We start from the raw sequence: 11,118 nt of genomic DNA on the forward strand, positions 1-11,118 counted from the left end.
TCATTCAAGTGTCCCTGTTAGTAGATTCGGAGTAATTGCTGATATATTTCTACACACACTCTTTGTATTATCATGGTTTTAATTCTTTGAATAAAACAGAATTGTACATTTTGGTCAGTGTTAGAATATTACTATATTAAAAATAATTTGACACAGGACAACTACAACTAAAAGATGAGCCTGGTACCAAAATGTATCTTCATATGATCTTTCATATGCTATAACTTGTTTCACCAGCCATATATCTCAAATGCATCTTTTCAAGTTTCCTCCATCAGATAAAACATCCTAGGTACCAATACCTATTTCTATATCTTGCTCATAGACATTGATTTTTTTTTATTTTTCCTGTTGGAGCTATGATATAGTCCATGATAATGATGCTCAAAATTACTTAAACATAGAAAAAATGAAATTTTGGCTTTTGATTCGGACACTTGGTGAGTAGGTTAAACTGACTTCATCGTACTTAGGGACAGAGTTTAAATGTTTTTCTTTATCTTCTTCTTTTAATCTATGAAAAATCCCTGTATTGAAATTTTGAAGGCTCCAAAATGTTGGAAAAATAAGACAAAAAAAGTATCAAATTTCAACCATATGTACTTTGAGGTCCTGTGGAAAATCTTCCTTGTTTAAAGGTAATATACTGCATGGGTTAATTAAATACGCACCAACTTCATTCCACATTTAAAAAAAAATTGAAATGTTGATTTTGAAGGTTTCCAGTAGGAACTTTTTTCAGAATTGTTTGATTTTTTCTTTAATGAAATGACTGACTATTAAAGCCCCTGCAAGTCTACTTCTACACTCCTTTCATTTTCAATATTATGTAACTAAAGGTTTGCAACAACTACTAGTACGACAGCATCAAGTTCTTGCAAAGGTAAAACACCCAAAAAATAGTTTTATTGGGGGTAGCTAGCTTTAATGTCTTTATTTCCAGCCAGAAACACAATCTCTCCTTTGTCTTTCTTTAGACATCACTCACAAATACACACCCGTTTGCAGTCCCACTCACACACAGATGAGGTGAATGTTTGAGACAAACAAAGCGAGAGGCAGCAGACTGTCTGTATTGCCCCAATAAAAGTCACTGAGTTGAGGAAATGGTGGTTTGTGGCCGTGTGGTTTGTTGGGATTTGTTTGCGGTTCAAGGTTCATTAGCAGCCTTGGACTCACTGGGTGTTTCTGCTGTCTGGTCCCATGTTGTTCAGACTCAGCACACCAAGGTGTAACAGAACAAAGAACAGAAGTCTGAGAAGTTCTTCTTTGCAGATTTTCTTTAATGCAGTACTTCTTCTCTTTGCTGTCGAATGTTAAATAGTATAGTATATAGTATAGTATTTTAGACTGCCTTACATTTCAGTTACAACAGGCGTTTTTAAAATTCAATTAAATCCATTGTCCAGTATGGTTGTCGAGCTCCTTTTTCTGAGTACAGGGTTTTTTCAGAGCTTGGTAGAACATCATCCTCTTCTATTACTCCTTAGCCATAGAATAACCTTCAGGAAATACTAACACTAAATAATTTTGGTTTCTCTGGAGTTCAAATCTCAAACTTCTGTAACTGAACAATGACATTTGCATTCCTAAGTTAGATGTTGTGTTACTTGCCTTGATGTTATTTATTTCTGTTCACTGCTTTTGTTATACACCGACAAATTCAATTTTTAATGAAGTAATTTTCTGTAATATTGTTAACCAGTGATTCTTTTAATTTGAACATTTACAGAATATTTAAATATACTTAACACTGTTTTACACATTTTGTAACCTTGTAATATTGTTCATCCTTGGCCAGGTCTCCCATAAACAACAGATGTTGGAAACTTTAAAGCTATAAAATTTAGTCATTAAACTGTCACAAATCAACATCTAGGTTGTCACAACTCCCACTAAATCCATTTCAAAAGAAACAAGTCTGTGTTACTGTAAACAATCCTGTCACAAGGGTATTTAATAATATTTCATTACTTTACTTTACATTTAAGAATATATATATGCGACATTAAATGAGACAAAAAAGAGGAATTAGACATTAGACAATGTGTCAGTGGTAATGATATTCTTTTTAATGTTTAATCAACAACAGTGTCCTCATAGTCCTCATATTCATCATCCTTAAAAGAGTACATAAAGGAAAACCAGGAATGTAACTGCACTTCAGTTGATTTTGCTGATTAGAGGAGAAATAGCAAAGACAAACATCAAATGTTATGCAAAGATGATTGTTTAGACTCATATTCATTTGGTTTTATATTCAGCTTCAGTATACTGAGGTTACTGACTACCATTTTGCCTAAACTGAAGTTATTAGCATTAAGCAGGACATTTTTTATGAATGCATACACATTAACATCGTGATAAACACCAAATTAAAGAAAATAACATCAAAATCCAATATACATATTTTTAAAAAGATATTAACAGAAAACTCAAAACATATATTTTGTTTTGTTTTGCTTGTTTCAAATGAAAATGGATAAAACTTCATGCTTGCTCACATGGCCTCGTGTTCAAAGGACATGGCCTGAGGCAGAGAGAGCATTAATGGCTTTGCAGTGAAACCACATGACTTGAAGCTGGAGTTAAGGGAAGCATTCCAAAAGGTTTTCTCAATGGCAAACATAAAACTACAAGAGAAAAAACACCATGAGCTCTGGGTCTTCCTTTAGCTGGGTTTGTGTAATACCCTCTTATATGTCTCTTACCACCTGCTTATAGGTGTCCAAAGGTTGCAGATGATTGTCTTTTAGTTCTTCTTCGTCACCAGTTCAGAACAGGTAGCCGCAGTCTCCTGATTCTTCTCTTCATTCTGCTGTTCTCTAACCAGATTTTCACCTGAAAACAAAAAGATAGCACACTGTTTCGTTGTTTTAAAACGATGTTTTCTTCGCAATGTACTGCAATAGAATTAATAAACATGAGCATACTGAGACATATTTCAATATGTCACCATTCTACACACACACATCTAACAAAGATCCCCTATTTTATCTGCACTATTTTCATTGCTTTTGTCCTTTTAATTCCTGGAACATCAATACATGTCAAATATATATATTGATTTGGCTAATTTCAACTCTGGATATATTGGTTATCATTAGTTTCTCATTGTGAAGGCTACACAATATTCCCTGCAGCTGAACATTTAATAGTAACAGGACAGCCCATTATTGGTAATCATGAAGTCACATAGCTTTTTGCACTTTGCAAAGTTGGTAATTACAAGATCAACAATTAGAATAGGTGTCTTTTTGTTTTCATTTAGTACATTAACTGATTAATCATCATATTGGATAATATTCCATTGTATTTGACATATACTGATATGAGTCTTAATAACATCCAGATCGGATGGTTAATGGTTAATGAAGGTCAGTCTAGCAGGTACTCCGCAGATTTAAAATCTATCTTTAAAAGATAAAAACAGTAATAAAAAATATTATACGTTTATAGTGATAATTGAATCCGTAGCGCTTTACTCGTGTGCGTCACGTATAGTTGTGTTTTGTTTGTATCTAACAGAATCCTGAACACATAATAAAAGTAAAAAAATTCCAGGTTGAATTTCACAAGTTGAACAAAACCTCATGGGCGGAGACCATTCATCATCACGCCACTCTTAACACAAATCTTTGCCAAGATGTGTGTTAATTACATGCAGCTGCACAGCACATACGAGTCCTTCAGCCAGAACAGTGTCCAGAAAAGGCTTCACAATAACGAAGCAATACACATCATATAGTACTCGAATTTCACTTAAACGTAAGTTGCAGTCCAGTAAGCTGCTGACAAAGATGGCATATTTGCGCCTAAAGTCATTGTTGGAATTTTTTTTTTTATTTTGCAATGAAAATTGGGAAAAGCGAAGAGTAGAAATGCTATTCAATTGCATTGAAATAAACTATCAAATCCAGTCATGTGACCGTTAATCTAGAAACCCTTGTCTGATGTGGAGATCGTTTTATACATTCTCGTACTATAATTACGCCGTGACTTCAACTTCCTCTTAAAATGACTGCCGTTTACACTGTGGCCTACTCTCCGGTGCAGTCTCCCGGTGTTGTGCCAAAAAGTGATTGTCTGCCAAAAACTGATTTCCGGTATTTGCCAAAAACTGATTGCTCGTATTTAAACTGCTATAAGTAACTTGTTGGCCTATAATATGTTAAACATATGTCAAATGCATCCCTTATGGATGACATAAAGTTATCTTGAGCCACAAACAACATTCGTGTAACAAGGTAGAAGCCGCAATCAGTTTTTGGCAGTGACTTTTATATAACCTTTATTTATGCAGTTAAAAAAATCTCATTAACATTAAAAATGTCTTTTGTAAGAGTAAGCCAAGAGGACAGCAGAAATGCCAACAAATATTGCAATAGTTCTGTAAAAATATTTTAAGTGGGGATAAAGGACCGGATTGGCTATAATGTAAGTATATTAACACAGAGTTGTAAAGATACTTGAAAAACAGATTTTTTTTTTTATTTCTATATGTAACCCCTTTGTAATCCCTGTTCACCGAAGTCTATTTATGAACATACGTAAAGATATTACACATAAAAAATACACAGAAACATTGGAAATCAGTTTTTGGCAGACAATCACTTTTTGGCACAACACCGGCCCTCTGATATGGCTCTGACCCCGCCCTCCTCTCGTATCTCCCCTGCAGTGACAACTCCTGCACTCGGGCTGTTTCATTTCTTTCTCGTGTTGGTTCCCAGGTGTAAATTCCCTTCTATGTTCTCAATTCCCTTATACATCTGATCGAAACCATCTTCTGTTGGATTAGCGAGGAAAAAAATCGGAACATTATGTGTCCTTTGGAGAAATCCTTGGATCGAACGTCTTTGCTTAAAAATGGGTTTGACGCGGGCACTGTAAACCAAGATACTCGTGATAAGCAGCTTCCCCGGCAGCTTGAAGAGAGGATGGGAACAGATCCTCCTCCAGCCCAATTTGATGTAGAGTGAGCTGGACCAGTAAATGCTTAATACTGTACTGGAGAAAATACACTTGTTTTGCACTAAAAAGTTGAACTCCCTTGAAAAAATCATGTCACTGAGCTTCTTATTTAAGGTGTAAAGCATTTACTGAGACATCTTTTAAAAAGTTAGGGTGATTTTAAAAATATAACTTTGCAGATTCACATTCTCCGTTTGTTTTGTTATAATTTATGTAATTTACAGATTGTAGTGGCTCTACAGAGACACAAATCCTTCACACATGGTTTCTGTAAGCAAAAACAATATTATTTTACCTCTTTATGAGCAAAAATATAGAAATAGAAGGCATGATTTTGGAAATTTATCTATTAGGCCAAAATGGACAAATGGCGCCTGCTCCCAGTGTTTGACACCTTTGCAGTTGCTTCTTACACAGGAGTTACAATTAAAATGAACTTGCAGTTTGAGTCTCTCTAGGATGTTAAAACACCTTCAAAGATAAAACTATGAAAGAAAACAGAATAAAAAGATCGTGTTTGCATGTGCTCATTACCCTCAAGACCACAGTCAATGGCCCTCAGAAAGGAAAAGTTAGCGTTTGACCTTGAGTCTCTTTAAACTTGGTCTTCTGAGTATAAGTAATCCTACAGGAATGGCTGGATGTTTTTACACTGAAGCCACATCAAATGAGGCCTAATAAGCACCATGTAAGTGAATGTCATAAGAAAAATAAGGAATTCTAAACTTTTAATTCCACACCTGATGTCCAAAACAAATTTGAATTTTCCGTGGAAAAGAACGAAATAACAAATCTTACTAACACAGATGAGAATCTAGTGAAAAATTGATCTACCTGCAATAAGTTCCAGCCCTCTTTTGAACCCTAAAAGAACAATCAAGAATGGTTTATTAGATTGTTTTTAATGGATGAAAAATTATCAATTACTAATAATCAGTGGTAGTAATAATATTAGCAGTAGGAGCAGTCTCATAGTATAGTCACACAGTGGAAGTAGCAACTTATGAAATATGCTTTTTTTTTCCAACTGATGGATGTCTTTTTAAATAGTGAGGAGTAAGTTCAACCCATTCTGCTACTTTGCTTATTGTAAAAACAGTATGAGGTGACAAGTTATTGCCTAATAAATATACAGAATGTGTCTAATCACTTTCATTGAGCATTCACTTATTATGAGAACATCTCACTATGTGCCTTCAGTGAAAACATGACCAGATTTTTCTTTTTAATGGTCTCACTGTAGTAACTACTTAAAATGTATCTAATTTTGACATTTAGATTAGCCTACGGGCATTGATTAGAAAAGCCTTGTTTAAAGAAAGTGACAATAATACGTGGTTCACATCTTCAAAATACTTTACATTGTGAGCATTTGTGTTGCTTTCACATGATAAAAGTATAGCAAATATCCCTTATATTTCCTGAATACATTCCTAACTAAAGCATACACTGTCAAAAATGTAGATCTGTAAGTCATTTTGCAAAAGCATACATATTCATATCAAAATAAGCAACTTATGATGCCCCCACTTCATTGCCTCAAACAATATTGAAATTCACAAGGACAAAAGCTGGTCCTTCTGTAGAAGCATGGAAAAATCCCTGGACTAAACAACAGCCAAATCATGAAAGTATCGCACAAACAAATCCACCACCACTCTCTTGTTTCTAACCTTGGCCTGCTGCCTTAATCAGCTGAGGTTCCATACATCTGCAGCTGTTGTAGGAGAAGACAGAAGGCATTATAGGCAGCAAGTGAGGAAACTGCACCAGAGGTGTGGTTTACTGATTGGCTGATCTTTTTTGTGAAGGCTGCTCTTCAAAAGGATCTGTAGCCTCTTATATGAGGCATAAATCGTGACTAGCTTTGCAATGCAATAGTACAATCCTGAGAAATAGCTATATTATAAATATAAGATGTGTAAATTAGTTACTATTATGTTGACAGGCCTGCTTTGACAAAACTATTCTGATCAGTTTTGGATGGTTTGTGATTATGATGTGTACAGATCAGGTACTTTGCTGGTGAATTGGCCGGGTTCAGTGGTAACCAAACTAAATTTGCATGAAGTAATTTTGTGCAAAACAAATGTAGAGCAAGCTGATGCCCTAACCCTCTTTAAATGAGGCAAAACATCCTTGATGACAGAAACCACAAAGGACTGGTGTATTTTAATTTAATTTATTAAATAAATATATCCAGTGAAAATGATGCCCACTGCTCACCATTTAACCATATGGAACACAATATGCTTTGACATTTTTCACTTTGTACAATGTGTGTATATTAAACGGTAGTTACTGTAGCCCCTGTGGACGTCTAGGACACGCGTGATAATGTCTGGCATGCAGAATAGCTCCTCTTTAACACCTTCTCATCGCAGAGTGCCAAATACCGATGTTGGTTCTAAATGGCAGCTTACAGTGGTCATGGTCGTTACCTTTGGTAGTGCGTATGTTTTAGTAAAATTAATATAAGGCTGTGTATTTTTAGTAATCTTGTTCGAAAAATGTAGTTACTCTAAACTGCGGTAAGAAAGAAAAATGGAAAAAATTATGTTAGGGTGTGAAACGGCAGTTGTAAAAGCAAAAAACAAACAAAAACAAACAAACAAACAAACAAACAAACAAACCACAGAGAATGAATGAAACGTATAGTTCACTAAAAACATGTGTTGTTTGTCCTCCATCGATTAACTAACCAGATTTTCATGTACAGGAAATCCACCCACGCCAGGAAAATAATATCTTGTAAATTCTATATCTCCTAAATAACCGTAAATGTATTAGTAGTAGTAGTAGTAGTAGTAGTAGCTGTAGTATTGTGAAATATCGCGCAATTAATATGTTGTAATATGTGTATAAGTGTTTAGGACAGTATATTTAATATTTTGTGTTTTGATATATTGCGGCACAAAGCACTGAACATTTTGGCCTCGCACTTCATTCAGCGAAACAGATGCCCAAAACTAAAGCAATAAATAAATACACATTAAAATAAAATAAAAATGATGCGGGTAGATACATTATTAAGGCAGTTTAGTGAGGGTCAAACAGTCGAAACACTAAATGTAAATAAAACCAGAAAAAGTATAAGAGACGAAATTAATCGACATGTTGCCTAATGCCCTAATCAGTAATGTATGAAATCCTACAGTTAGAAAGGTAGGCGGAGTGGCGTCATCCAGAACAAATATACGGGCTCTGCCTTGGACATTGTCCGTAAAGAAGGTCTTTATTTTTTTTAGTTACACACACTGACTACCGAGTCCAAAGAACGATCTATCCCCACCACACTCGCTTCGAAATATTCTTGTCACGTTTCGCTAATTGAGGGGAAAACAAACGTGCAGGAGGCCCCTCATCCTACCTGAAGTGCACCCGAATCAACGTCGCCTTTTCAAAGTCGATTGTAGCGCAGCTTTTAATGCAAATAAGGACTTTAAATGAATCAAGTTGGAGAGGAAGCTGCAAATATCGTGGAAATCATTAAAGATCTGATAACAACATTTAAAAAATTTCTCGTTTTTTAAATTGTTTTTGTCGAGTTTTACCTTTTTGTTACATTGTTTCTGTATTTTTAGATACGTACGCAGAATCTGACGTTATCAACAATTACCCAGGCGATGAAATCCCTGTTAAAAAAGCTGTTTCACACATTTTTTTCTAATTCTCTTTAACATAAAAAACATCTCTTCTCTACCTTCATCTAAATAGAGGAATGAAAGATTAGTCTAATTAAAAACTCGATTAAATGCGCGTTTTATTGTACTGTGTCTAAAATTGTCAAACACGAGTGATTATTGTTTGGTGACATCCAGCTGTCCCGCGTAAATTAGCGTGTGTGTACTCTATGCAAGTGGGGCACTGGAGAGTTGGAAAAGTCCCTGTTGCTTATTTTCATTCAGTGTTTAATTTATTACAGGTTAATGAAACGGAAATAACATCAGCATCAGGATTACTCATCAGCTATAATATATACAGCATAGGCCTATCTTTGTGTGTGTGTGTGTGTGTGTGTGTGTGTGTGTAGGAGTGATTGTGTGTGTGTGTGTGTGTGTGTGTGTGTGTGTGTGTGTGTGTGTGTGTGTGTGTGTAGGAGTGATTGTGTGTAAGAGAGAAGAGAGGCAGAATTTTATTAGGCCCATAACTCTTAAGACTCCAGAGGAAGCCGGAAGCATAAAAGTTGAAGGCCAAATCTCTGCACACTGCAGCCAAATCTGAAACAGCTCGGCTGAGAGCTGAGAAATAAATATTGGTGAGATATCACAACTTCACATTTCCTGCGATGGCATAACAGTGAGACACCACGGGAACTTGTGATTAAGATGCTGAGCAGGAACCCAAATGATTTCTTCTTTTTTCTTTCTCTCTTTCAAGCCACTTTCATTTACTAAAGGTTTATATAAAAAGAAGGAAAAAAACATAATTTAGACCTATAATGGAGGCTAAATGTACACAAATGCGATTTGTTCAGTTGTTTAGTTTAACACCTAGGCATATACATATTCTCAGTCCTACTGGTGGGTTTAAAGTCCACATCATACAGTAAAACTGCGACATCTAATGGCAAGAGTTGGAATTACAATTTAAAGTTAGCCTGCAGCTTTGTCGGCCTGTTTGCTGACAACAAACTGGGGAACTACAAGAAAAAGGCTTGACTGGCACTGAGTTGAATGTTTACATCAGTAGTGTTGTTATGGAAAAAAGTAATTTCTTATTACACAGCTGAAATAACTGTTCAGTATTATGATTTTGGAAACGTGGCATGATGCAAGAATTTCAAAAGAAAATACTCTCCAGTGCTTTAGTATTATTATTATTTAGCTTAGATGGTTCTCGTAACTTGACAAAGACGAGAGAAAAGGCTGTTAGAGCTGTAGCTGTTACTTAAAAATGGAGACAAAGCACCAAATACAACTCCAGCTTTTTTCTGACGTTCTTGGTTACACTACTAAATTGACCTCCAAGTTACAGCAGTAAAGATGCCCCAAGGGGCCCATGTATATGTCATCCTCTCATAAGCAGCCAGCTGAGCCACTGTTTTAGCCCATTCATCCTATTTCTCCAGCGAGTAGTATCCGTAAAAGCCCAAACAATCCATCTTCTTTCAAGGAAGAAATCAAAGTCCAAAAGAAAAAAAAGAGCGAGCTTTGTAGAAATCTGAAACCTCTTTTTGAAGACTCCAAACAACATTTCAGGTACCATTAGACCAACATCTGAGTGTGTACAATACATTCCCCTGGTTCTGGTTCCCATTACAAAATTGTGTAGTCCATCTCCTTATATTATGATTATTACCTCTCAAAATAATTTACACGTATGCATATATTTGTATTGTACTATATTTTGATGATACCCACATAAAGGCAACCTGCAGATATTTGTGCTGATCCTATAAGTCCTCTGGTTTTTCCGCTGAGTTATCAGTTAGTTAACAGAGCAGACTTCTAAAGCGAGAATGGCTCCTTTGATTCACTTTGATTTATTTATTTATTCACCCATTCATTCATTTGTTTTGCAGTAGCATCAAATTAATTGATAGATATGTATGTTTTTCTCTGACAAACCAAATTATATGTTAACCTTTAAATGCACAAGTGGGTCAGAAAAACCCCCGCAGCCTTACCATAGTTGCATATGTCAGAAAGAAAGCTGCTGTACATCTGAGCGCAATATATCACAACAAAATGGTGGATGGAAATACCAGAAAGGTGAAAAAACACAATTAATCACATTCTACAACAAGACCAAAGGAGGTGTAGATACTATGGACCAGATGGCTGGAAGCTACACCTGCAGGTATGGAAATGGTCTGGAAGGAAAGCCAGTTTTAAGTGAAAAGCAATAGATGCTACTTTGAAACACTAGCAGCTCAGAAAACTATCAAGAAAGTGTTCACATCCATGACTTCAAAGTACACCAGCATCAGCATATCCTATATACATGTTAAACTTGTGTTTTTAATGTAATTTTCAATTATTGTGCACGAATCTGCCTTTCTTGTTTTCATTAGTCCTGTTTTTTTTTAAAAGATTGTTTAATAACGTTAGATAAAAATACATTTCACAAAATGAAACGAAAAAGACTACACCGCACAGGACTCTGGGAAATGGGTCCGCCCAGCACGTCACACACGTTCAG

The sequence above is a fragment of the Neolamprologus multifasciatus genome, chromosome 13 (assembly GCF_963576455.1).
Source record: "Neolamprologus multifasciatus chromosome 13, fNeoMul1.2, whole genome shotgun sequence".
NCBI lineage: Eukaryota > Metazoa > Chordata > Actinopteri > Cichliformes > Cichlidae > Neolamprologus > Neolamprologus multifasciatus.